The sequence below is a fragment of the Rhinoderma darwinii genome, unplaced genomic scaffold (assembly GCF_050947455.1).
Source record: "Rhinoderma darwinii isolate aRhiDar2 unplaced genomic scaffold, aRhiDar2.hap1 Scaffold_4589, whole genome shotgun sequence".
NCBI lineage: Eukaryota > Metazoa > Chordata > Amphibia > Anura > Rhinodermatidae > Rhinoderma > Rhinoderma darwinii.
In genome coordinates, this window is record NW_027463992.1 from 58,123 (window position 1) to 70,709 (window position 12,587).

The window sequence follows — 12,587 nt, forward strand, 5'->3', positions numbered from 1 at the left end:
ACTGGGGGAGTCACTTGTGGAGAAGGATCTGGGTGTAATAATCTGCAGCATCATATGTCCTAGGGGGGCTACACTGGGGGAGTCACTTGTGGAGAAGGATCTGGGTGTAATAATCTGCAGCATCATATGTCCTAGGGAGGGCTACACTGGGGGAGTCACTTGTTGAGAAGGATCTGGGTGTAATAATCTGCAGCATCATATGTCCTAGGGAGGGCTACACTGGGGGAGTCACTTGTTGAGAAGGGTCTGGGTGTAATAATCTGCAGCATCATATGTCCTAGGGGGCGCTACACTGGGGGAGTCACTTGTGGAGAAGGATCTGGGTGTAATAATCTGCAGGCATCATATGTCCTAGGGGGCACTACACTGGGGGAGTCACTTGTAGAGAAGGATCTGGGTGTAATAATCTGCATCATATGTCCTAGGGGGCGCTACACTGGGGGAGTCACTTGTAGAGAAGGATCTGGGTGTAATAATCTGCATCATATGTCCTAGGGGGCGCTACACTGGGGGAGTCACTTGTAGAGAAGGATCTGGGTGTAATAATCTGCAGCATCATATGTCCTAGGGGGCGCTACACTGGGGGAGTCACTTGTTGAGAAGGATCTGGGTGTAATAATCTGCAGCATCATATGTCCTAGGGGACGCTACACTGGGGGAGTCACTTGTAGAGAAGGATCTGGGTGTAATAATCTGCAGGCATCATATGTCCTAGGGGGAGCTACACTGGGGGAGTCACTTGTAGAGAAGGATCTGGGTGTAATAATCTGCAGGCATCATATGTCCTAGGGGGAGCTACACTGGGGGAGTCACTTGTAGAGAAGGATCTGGGTGTAATAATCTGCAGCATCATATGTCCTAGGGGGCGCTACACTGGGGGAGTCACTTGTAGAGAAGGATCTGGGTGTAATAATCTGCAGTATCATATGTCCTAGGGGAGCTACACTGGGGGAGACACTTGTTGAGAAGGATCTGGGTGTAATAATCTGCAGCATCATATGTCCTAGGGGGCGCTACACTGGGGGAGTCACTTGTAGAGAAGGATCTGGGTGTAATAATCTGCAGGCATCATATGTCCTAGGGGGAGCTACACTGGGGGAGTCACTTGTAGAGAAGGATCTGGGTGTAATAATCTGCAGCATCATATGTCCTAGGGGGCGCTACACTGGGGGAGTCACTTGTAGAGAAGGATCTGGGTGTAATAATCTGCAGTATCATATGTCCTAGGGGAGCTACACTGGGGGAGTCACTTGTAGAGAAGGATCTGGGTGTAATAATCTGCAGCATCATATGTCCTAGGGGGGCTACACTGGGGGAGTCACTTGTTGAGAAGGATCTGGGTGTAATAATCTGCAGCATCATATGTCCTGGGGGAGCTACACTGGGGGAGTCTCTTGTAGAGAAGGATCTGGGTGTAATAATCTGCAGGCATCATATGTCCTAGGGGGAGCTACACTGGGGGAGTCACTTGTTGAGAAGGATCTGGGTGTAATAATCTGCAGCATCATATGTCCTAGGGGGGGCTACACTGGGGGAGTCACTTGTTGAGAAGGATCTGGGTGTAATAATCTGCAGCATCATATGTCCTAGGGGGCGCTACACTGGGGGAGTCACTTGTAGAGAAGGATCTGGGTGTAATAATCTGCAGGCATCATATGTCCTAGGGGGAGCTACACTGGGGGAGTCACTTGTAGAGAAGGATCTGGGTGTAATAATCTGCAGCATCATATGTCCTAGGGGGCGCTACACTGGGGGAGTCACTTGTTGAGAAGGTTCTGGGTGTAATAATCTGCAGCATCATATGTCCTAGGGGGAGCTACACTGGGGGAGTCACTTGTAGAGAAGGATCTGGGTGTAATAATCTGCAGCATCATATGTCCTAGGGGGAGCTACACTGGGGGAGTCACTTGTTGAGAAGGATCTGGGTGTAATAATCTGCAGCATCATATGTCCTAAGGGGGCTACACTGGGGGAGTCACTTGTTGAGAAGGATCTGGGTGTAATAATCTGCAGCATCATATGTCCTAGGGGGCGTTACACTGGGGGAGTCTCTTGTAGAGAAGGATCTGGGTGTAATAATCTGCAGGCATCATATGTCCTAGTGGGCGCTACACTGGGGGAGTCTCTTGTAGAGGAGGATCTGGGTGTAATAATCTGCAACATCATATGTCCTAGGGGGGGGGCTACACTGGGGGAGTCACTTGTTGAGAAGGATCTGGGTGTAATAATCTGCAGCATCATATGTCCTAGGGCGGCTACACTGGGGGAGTCACTTGTTGAGAAGGATCTGGGTGTAATAATCTGCAGCATCATATGTCCTAGGGGGGCTACACTGGGGGAGTCACTTGTAGAGAAGGATCTGGGTGTAATAATCTGCAGCATCATATGTCCTAGGGGGGCTACACTGGGGGAGTCACTTGTAGAGAAGGATCTGGGTGTAATAATCTGCAGCATCATATGTCCTAGGGGGGGCTACACTGGGGGAGTCACTTGTTGAGAAGGATCTGGGTGTAATAATCTGCAGGCATCATATGTCCTAGGGGGGGCTACACTGGGGGAGTCACTTGTGGAGAAGGATCTGGGTGTAATAATCTGCAGCATCATATGTCCTAGGGGGAGCTACACTGGGGGAGTCACTTGTAGAGAAGGATCTGGGTGTAATAATCTGCAGCATCATATGTCCTAGGGGGCGCTACACTGGGGGAGTCACTTGTAGAGAAGGATCTGGGTGTAATAATCTGCAGCATCATATGTCCTAGGGGGCGCTATACTGGGGAGTCACTTGTAGAGAAGGATCTGGGTGTAATAATCTGCAGCATCATATGTCCTAGGGGGTGCTACACTGGGGAGTCACTTGTAGAGAAGGATCTGGGTGTAATAATCTGCAGCATCATATGTCCTAGGGGGAGCTACACTGGGGGAGTCACTTGTTGAGAAGGATCTGGGTGTAATAATCTGCAGCATCATATGTCCTAGGGGGGGCGACACTGGGGGAGTCACTTGTGGAGAAGGATCTGGGTGTAATAATCTGCAGGCATCATATGTCCTAGGGGGCGCTACACTGGGGGAGTCACTTGTTGAGAAGGATCTGGGTGTAATAATCTGCAGCATCATATGTCCTAGGGGGCGCTACACTGGGGGAGTCACTTGTATAGAAGGATCTGGGTGTAATAATCTGCAGCATCATATGTCCGAGGGGGGCTACACTGGGGGAGTCACTTGTTGAGAAGGATCTGGGTGTAATAATCTGCAGCATCATATGTCCTAGGGGAGCTACACTGGGGGAGTCACTTGTAGAGAAGGATCTGGGTGTAATAATCTGCAGCATCATATGTCCTAGGGGGCGCTACACTGGGGGAGTCACTTGTTGAGAAGGATCTGGGTGTAATAATCTGCAGCATCATATGTCCTAGGGGGCGCTACACTGGGGGAGTCACTTGTAGAGAAGGATCTGGGTGTAATAATCTGCAGGCATCATATGTCCTAGGGGGGCTACACTGGGGGAGTCACTTGTAGAGAAGGATCGGGGTGTAATAATCTGCAGCATCATATGTCCTAGGGAGGGCTACACTGGGGGAGTCACTTGTTGAGAAGGATCTGGGTGTAATAATCTGCAGTATCATATGTCCTAGGGGGCGCTACACTGGGGGAGTCTCTTGTAGAGAAGGATCTGGGTGTAATAATCTGCAGCATCATATGTCCTAGGGGGGCTACACTGGGGGAGTCACTTGTTGAGAAGGATCTGGGTGTAATAATCTGCAGCATCATATGTCCTAGGGGGCGCTACACTGGGGCAGTCACTTGTTGAGAAGGATCTGGGTGTAATAATCTGCAGCATCATATGTCCTAGGGGGAGCTACACTGGGGGAGTCACTTGTTGAGAAGGATCTGGGTGTAATAATCTGCAGCATCATATGTCCTAGGGGGGCTACACTGGGGGAGTCACTTGTTGAGAAGGATCTGAGTGTAATAATCTGCAGGCATCATATGTCCTAGGGGGCGCTACACTGGGGGAGTCACTTGTAGAGAAGGATCTGGGTGTAATAATCTGCAGCATCATATGTCCTAGGGGGCTCTACACTGGGGGAGTCACTTGTAGAGAAGGATCTGGGTGTAATAATCTGCAGCATCATATGTCCTAGGGGGGGGGGCTACACTGGGGGAGTCACTTGTAGAGAAGGATCTGGGTGTAATAATCTGCAGCATCATATGTCCTAGGGGGCACTACACTGGGGGAGTCACTTGTAGAGAAGGATCTGGGTGTAATAATCTGCAGCATCATATGTCCTAGGGGGCGCTACACTGGGGGAGTCACTTGTAGACAAGGATCTGGGTGTAATAATCTGCATCATATGTCCTAGGGGGCGCTACACTGGGGGAGTCACTTGTAGAGAAGGATCTGGGTGTAATAATCTGCAGCATCATATGTCCTAGGGGGGCTACACTGGGGGAGTCACTTGTTGAGAAGGATCTGGGTGTAATAATCTGCAGCATCATATGTCCTAGGGGACTCTACACTGGGGGAGTCACTTGTAGAGAAGGATCTGGGTGTAATAATCTGCAGCATCATATGTCCTAGGGGGCGCTACACTGGGGGAGTCACTTGTAGAGAAGGTTCTGGGTGTAATAATCTGCAGCATCATATGTCCTAGGGGGAGCTACACTGGGGGAGTCACTTGTGGAGAAGGATCTGGGTGTAATAATCTGCAGCATCATATGTCCTAGGGGGAGCTACACTGGGGGAGTCACTTGTTGAGAAGGATCTGGGTGTAATATCTGCAGGCATCATATGTCCTAGGGGGCGCTACACTGGGGGAGTCACTTGTTGAGAAGGATTTGGGTGTAATAATCTGCAGGCATCATATGTCCTAGGGGGGGCTACACTGGGGGAGTCACTTGTAGAGAAGGATCTGGGTGTAATAATCTGCAGCATCATATGTCCTAGGGGGGGGCTACACTGGGGGAGTCACTTGTTGAGAAGGATCTGGGTGTAATAATCTGCAGCATCATATGTCCTAGGGGGGCTACACTGGGGGAGTCACTTGTTGAGAAGGATCTGGGTGTAATAATCTGCAGCATCATATGTCCTAGGGGAGCTACACTGGGGGAGTCAATTGTTGAGAAGGATCTGGGTGTAATAATCTGCAGCATCATATGTCCTAGGGGGCGTTACACTGGGGGAGTCACTTGTAGAGGAGGATCTGGGTGTAATAATCTGCAGGCATCATATGTCCTAGGGGGCGCTACACTGGGGGAGTCTCTTGTAGAGGAGGATCTGGGTGTAATAATCTGCAACATCATATGTCCTAGGGGGGCTATACTGGGGGAGACACTTGTTGAGAAGGATCTGGGAGTAATAATCTGCAGCATCATATGTCCTAGGGGGCGCTACACTGGGGGAGTCACTTGTTGAGAAGGATCTGGGTGTAATAATCTGCAGCATCATATGTCCTAGGGGGAGCTACACTGGGGGAGTCACTTGTTGAGAAGGATCTGGGTGTAATAATCTGCAGCATCATATGTCCTAGGGGGCGCTACACTGGGGGAGTCACTTGTTGAGAAGGATCTGGGTGTAATAATCTGCAGCATCATATGTCCTAGGGGGAGCTACACTGGGGGAGTCACTTGTTGAGAAGGATCTGGGTGTAATAATCTGCAGCATCATATGTCCTAGGGGGCGCTACACTGGGGGAGTCACTTGTAGAGAAGGATCTGGGTGTAATAATCTGCAGCATCATATGTCCTAGGGGGGGCTACACTGGGGGAGTCACTTGTAGAGAAGGATCTGGGTGTAATAATCTGCAGCATCATATGTCCTAGGGGAGCTACACTGGGGGAGTCACTTGTAGAGAAGTATCTGGGTGTAATAATCTGCAGCATCATATGTCCTAGGGGGGCTACACTGGGGGAGTCACTTGTTGAGAAGGATCTGGGTGTAATAATCTGCAGCATCATATGTCCTAGGGGGGCTACACTGGGGGAGTCACTTGTTGAGAAGGATCTGGGTGTAATAATCTGCAGCATCATATGTCCTAGGGGGCGCTACACTGGGGGAGTCACTTGTAGAGAAGGATCTGGGTGTAATAATCTGCAGCATCATATGTCCTAGGGGGCGCTACACTGGGGGAGTCACTTGTAGAGAAGGATCTGGGTGTAATAATCTGCAGCATCATATGTCCTAGGGGGGCTACACTGGGGGAGTCACTTGTAGAGAAGGATCTGGGTGTAATAATCTGCAGCATCATATGTCCTAGGGGGAGCTACTCTGGGGGAGTCACTTGTTGAGAAGGATCTGGGTGTAATAATCTGCAGCATCATATGTCCTAGGGGGCGCTACACTGGGGGAGTCACTTGTAGAGAAGGATCTGGGTGTAATAATCTGCAGGCATCATATGTCCTAGGGGGCGCTACACTGGGGGAGTCACTTGTTGAGAAGGATCTGGGTGTAATAATCTGCAGCATCATATGTCCTAGGGGGGCTACACTGGGGGAGTCACTTGTTGAGAAGGATCTGGGTGTAATAATCTGCAGCATCATATGTCCTAGGGGGCGCTACACTGGGGGAGTCACTTGTTGAGAAGGATCTGGGTGTAATAATCTGCAGGCATCATATGTCCTAGGGGGGGCTACACTGGGGGAGTCACTTGTAGAGGAGGATCTGGGTGTAATAATCTGCAGCATCATATGTCCTAGGGGGGCTACACTGGGGGAGTCACTTGTTGAGAAGGATCTGGGTGTAATAATCTGCAGCATCATATGTCCTAGGGGCGCTACACTGGGGGAGTCACTTGTAGAGAAGGATCTGGGTGTAATAATCTGCAGCATCATATGTCCTAGGGGGCGCTACACTGGGGGAGTCACTTGTTGAGAAGGATCTGGGTGTAATAATCTGCAGCGTCATATGTCCTAGGGGGCGCTACACTGGGGGAGTCACTTGTTGAGAAGGATCTGGGTGTAATAATCTGCAGCATCATATGTCCTAGGGGGAGCTACACTGGGGGAGTCACTTGTTGAGAAGGATCTGGGTGTAATAATCTGCAGGCATCATATGTCCTAGGGGGAGCTACACTGGGGGAGTCACTTGTAGAGAAGGATCTGGGTGTAATAATCTGCAGGATCATATGTCCTAGGGGGCGCTACACTGGGGGAGTCACTTGTAGAGAAGGATCTGGGTGTAATAATCTGCAGGCATCATATGTCCTAGGGGGAGCTACACTGGGGGAGTCACTTGTTGAGAAGGATCTGGGTGTAATAATCTGCAGGCATCATATGTCCTAGGGGGAGCTACACTGGGGGAGTCACTTGTAGAGAAGGATCTGGGTGTAATAATCTGCAGGATCATATGTCCTAGGGGGAGCTACACTGGGGGAGTCACTTGTAGAGAAGGATCTGGGTGTAATAATCTGCAGCATCATATGTCCTAGGGGGGCTACACTGGGGGAGTCACTTGTAGAGAAGGATCTGGGTGTAATAATCTGCAGCATCATATGTCCTAGGGGGCGCTACACTGGGGGAGTCACTTGTGGAGAAGGATCTGGGTGTAATAATCTGCAGCATCATATGTCCTAGGGGGGGCTACACTGGGGGAGTCACTTGTTGAGAAGGATCTGGGTGTAATAATCTGCAGGCATCATATGTCCTAGGGGGAGCTACACTGGGGGAGTCACTTGTGGAGAAGGATCTGGGTGTAATAATCTGCAGCATCATATGTCCTAGGGGGGGCTACACTGGGGGAGTCACTTGTTGAGAAGGATCTGGGTGTAATAATCTGCAGCATCATATGTCCTAGGGGGCTACACTGGGGGAGTCACTTGTTGAGAAGGATCTGTGTGTAATAATCTGCAGCATCATATGTCCTAGGGGGAGCTACACTGGGGGAGTCACTTGTTGAGAAGGATCTGGGTGTAATAATCTGCAGCATCATATGTCCTAGGGGGCGCTACACTGGGGGAGTCACTTGTAGAGAAGGATCTGGGTGTAATAATCTGCAGCATCATATGTCCTAGGGGGGGCTACACTGGGGGAGTCACTTGTTGAGAAGGATCTGGGTGTAATAATCTGCAGCATCATATGTCCTAGGGGGAGCTACACTGGGGGAGTCACTTGTTGAGAAGGATCTGGGTGTAATAATCTGCAGCATCATATGTCCTAGGGGGGGCTACACTGGGGGAGTCACTTGTTGAGAAGGATCTGGGTGTAATAATCTGCAGCATCATATGTCCTAGGGGGAGCTACACTGGGGGAGTCACTTGTTGAGAAGGGTCTGGGTGTAATAATCTGCAGGTATCATATGTCCTAGGGGGGGCTACACTGGGGGAGTCACTTGTAGAGAAGGATCTGGGTGTAATAATCTGCAGCATCATATGTCCTAGGGGGAGCTACACTGGGGGAGTCACTTGTAGAGAAGGATCTGGGTGTAATAATCTGCAGCATCATATGTCCTAGGGGGAGCTACACTGGGGGAGTCACTTGTTGAGAAGGATCTGGGTGTAATAATCTGCAGCATCATATGTCCTAGGGGGCGTTACACTGGGGGAGTCTCTTGTAGAGAAGGATCTGGGTGTAATAATCTGCAGCATCATATGTCCTAGGGGGCGCTACACTGGGGGAGTCACTTGTGGAGAAGGATCTGGGTGTAATAATCTGCAGCATCATATGTCCTAGGGGGGCTACACTGGGGGAGTCACTTGTAGAGAAGGATCTGGGTGTAATAATCTGCAGCATCATATGTCCTAGGGGGAGCTACACTGGGGGAGTCACTTGTTGAGAAGGATCTGGGTGTAATAATCTGCAGAATCATATGTTCTAGGGGGGCTACACTGGGGGAGTCACTTGTTGAGAAGGATCTGGGTGTAATAATCTGCAGAATCATATGTTCTAGGGGGGCTACACTGGGGGAGTCACTTGTGGAGAAGGATCTGGGTGTAATAATCTGCAGCATCATATGTCCTAGGGGGAGTTACACTGGGGGAGTCACTTGTTGAGAAGGATCTGGGTGTAATAATCTGCAGCATCATATGTCCTAGGGGGCGCTACACTGGGGGAGTCACTTGTTGAGAAGGATCTGGGTGTAATAATCTGCAGGCATCATATGTCCTAGGGGGAGCTACACTGGGGGAGTCACTTGTTGAGAAGGATCTGGGTGTAATAATCTGCAGCATCATATGTCCTAGGGGGGCTACACTGGGGGAGTCACTTGTTGAGAAGGATCTGGGTGTAATAATCTGCAGCATCATATGTCCTAGGGGGCGCTACACTGGGGGAGTCACTTGTTGAGAAGGATCTGGGTGTAATAATCTGCAGGTATCATATGTCCTAGGGGGAGCTACACTGGGGGAGTCACTTGTAGAGAAGGATCTGGGTGTAATAATCTGCAGCATCATATGTCCTAGGGGGAGCTACACTGGGGGAGTCACTTGTAGAGAAGGATCTGGGTGTAATAATCTGCAGCATCATATGTCCTAGGGGGCGCTACACTGGGGGAGTCACTTGTAGAGAAGGATCTGGGTGTAATAATCTGCAGCATCATATGTCCTAGGGGGAGCTACACTGGGGGAGTCACTTGTTGAGAAGGATCTGGGTGTAATAATCTGCAGCATCATATGTCCTGGGGGAGCTACACTGGGGGAGTCACTTGTGGAGAAGGATCTGGGTGTAATAATCTGCAGTATCATATGTCCTAGGGGGCGCTACACTGGGGGAGTCACTTGTAGAGAAGGATCTGGGTGTAATAATCTGCAGCATCATATGTCCTAGGGGGCGCTACACTGGGGGAGTCACTTGTTGAGAAGGATCTGGGTGTAATAATCTGCAGCATCATATGTCCTAGGGGGCGCTACACTGGGGGAGTCACTTGTTGAGAAGGATCTGGGTGTAATAATCTGCAGCGTCATATGTCCTAGGGGGGGCTACACTGGGGGTGTCACTTGTTGAGAAGGATCTGGGTGTAATAATCTGCAGCGTCATATGTCCTAGGGGGAGCTACACTGGGGGAGTCACTTGTAGAGAAGGATCTGGGTGTAATAATCTGCAGCATCATATGTCCTAGGGGGGCTACACTGAGAGAGTCACTTGTATAGAAGGATCTGGGTGTAATAATCTGCAGCATCATATGTCCTAGGGGGGGCTACACTGGGGGTGTCACTTGTTGAGAAGGATCTGGGTGTAATAATCTGCAGCATCATATGTCCTAGGGGGGCTACACTGGGGGAGTCACTTGTTGAGAAGGATCTGGGTGTAATAATCTGCAGCATCATATGTCCTAGGGGGCGCTACACTGGGGGAGTCACTTGTAGAGAAGGATCTGGGTGTAATAATCTGCAGCATCATATGTCCTAGGGGGGCTACACTGGGGGAGTCACTTGTGGAGAAGGATCTGGGTGTAATAATCTGCAGGCATCATATGTCCTAGGGGGCGCTACACTGGGGGAGTCACTTGTTGAGAAGGATCTGGGTGTAATAATCTGCAGCATCATATGTCCTAGGGGGCGCTACACTGGGGGAGTCACTTGTTGAGAAGGATCTGGGTGTAATAATCTGCAGCATCATATGTCCTAGGGGGCGCTACACTGGGGGAGTCACTTGTTGAGAAGGATCTGGGTGTAATAATCTGCAGCATCATATGTCCTAGGGGGCGCTACACTGGGGGAGTCACTTGTAGAGAAGGATCTGGGTGTAATAATCTGCAGCATCATATGTCCTAGGGGGAGCTACACTGGGGGAGTTACTTGTTGAGAAGTGTCCCGCATGTAATGTATATAAGTGTCCCGCATATAATGTATATAAGTGTCCCGCATATAATGTATATAAGTGTCCCGCATATAATGTATATAAGTGTCCCGCATATAATGTATATAAGCGTCCTGCATATAATGTATATAAGTGTCCCGCATATAATGTATAGAAGTGTCCCGCATATAATGTATATAAGTGTCCCGCATATAATGTATAGAAGTGTCCTGCATATAATGTATATAAGTGTCCCGCATATAATGTATATAAGTGTCCCGCATATAATGTATAGAAGTGTCCCGCATATAATGTATATAAGTGTCCCGCATATAATGTATATAAGTGTCCTGCATATAATGTATATAAGTGTCCCGCATATAATGTATATAAGTGTCCCGCATATAATGTATAGAAGTGTCCCGCATATAATGTATATAAGTGTCCCGCATATAATGTATATAAGTGTCCTGCATATAATGTATATAAGTGTCCCGCATATAATGTATATAAGTGTCCCGCATATAATGTATATAAGTGTCCCGCATATAATGTATATAAGTGTCCCGCATATAATGTATAGAAGTGTCCCGCATATAATGTATATAAGTGTCCCGCATATAATGTATATAAGTGTCCCGCATATAATGTATATAAGTGTCCCGCATATAATGTATAGAAGTGTCCCGCATATAATGTATATAAGTGTCCTGCATATAATGTATATAAGTGTCCCGCATATAATGTATATAAGTGTCCCGCATATAATGTATAGAAGTGTCCTGCATATAATGTATATAAGTGTCCCGCATATAATGTATATAAGTGTCCCGCATATAATGTATATAAGTGTCCCGCATATAATGTATATAAGTGTCCTGCATATAATGTATATAAGTGTCCTGCATATAATGTATATAAGTGTCCCGCATATAATGTATATAAGTGTCCCGCATATAATGTATATAAGTGTCCCGCATATAATGTATATAAGTGTCCCGCATATAATGTATATAAGTGTCCCGCATATAATGTATATAAGTGTCCCGCATATAATGTATATAAGTGTCCTGCATATAATGTATATAAGTGTCCCGCATATAATGTATATAAGTGTCCCGCATATAATGTATATAAGTGTCCAACATATAATGTATATAAGTGTCCCGCATATAATGTATATAAGTGTCCCGCATGTAATGTATATAAGTGTCTTGCATATAATGTATATAAGTGTCCCGCATATAATGTATATAAGTGTCCTGCATATAATGTATATAAGTGTCCCGCATATAATGTATATAAGTGTCCCGCATATAATGTATATAAGTGTCCCGCATATAATGTATATAAGTGTCCTGCATATAATGTATATAAGTGTCCCGCATATAATGTATAGAAGTGTCCCGCATATAATGTATATAAGTGTCCCGCATATAATGTATATAAGTGTCCCGCATATAATGTATATAAGTGTCCTGCATATAATGTATATAAGTGTCCTGCATATAATGTATATAAGTGTCCCGCATATAATGTATATAAGTGTCCCGCATATAATGTATATAAGTGTCCTGCATATAATGTATATAAGTGTCCCGCATATAATGTATAGAAGTGTCCCGCATATAATGTATATAAGTGTCCCGCATATAATGTATATAAGTGTCCCGCATATAATGTATATAAGTGTCCCGCATATAATGTATATAAGTGTCCCGCATATAATGTATATAAGTGTCCCGCATATAATGTATATAAGTGTCCCGCATATAATGTATATAAGTCTCCTGCATATAATGTATATAAGTGTCCCGCATATAATGTATAGAAGTGTCCCGCATATAATGTATATAAGT